Genomic DNA, 289 nt, shown 5'->3' with positions numbered 1-289 from the left:
GTTTAATCCTCCCTGCGTTGTTGAGGGATGGAGGCAAGAAAGGAGCTGTGCACGTTTGGCTCAGCAGGTTAGCAGGCTCCAACTTGCCCAACTTGGCGTGCCTCCTCCGCCCCCCAACCCTCAGCATTCTGCACACATTGGGTGCGTTCAGACGGGGCGTTTCTGCCGGCATAAACGCGATCAGATTCACCCTCCTGTCTGAGGAGCCCTCCGGTGGAAGCCCACTCACACGCTGCGGGCGTCGGCGTTTTTTTTTAAAAAATGACTGTTTGAGCATGCGCACAGGCAG

The sequence above is a fragment of the Gekko japonicus genome, unplaced genomic scaffold (genome assembly GCF_001447785.1).
Source record: "Gekko japonicus isolate JY-2015 unplaced genomic scaffold, Gekko_japonicus_V1.1 scaffold1996, whole genome shotgun sequence".
Taxonomy (NCBI): domain Eukaryota; kingdom Metazoa; phylum Chordata; class Lepidosauria; order Squamata; family Gekkonidae; genus Gekko; species Gekko japonicus.
Note: the sequence above shows the minus strand (reverse complement) of the source record.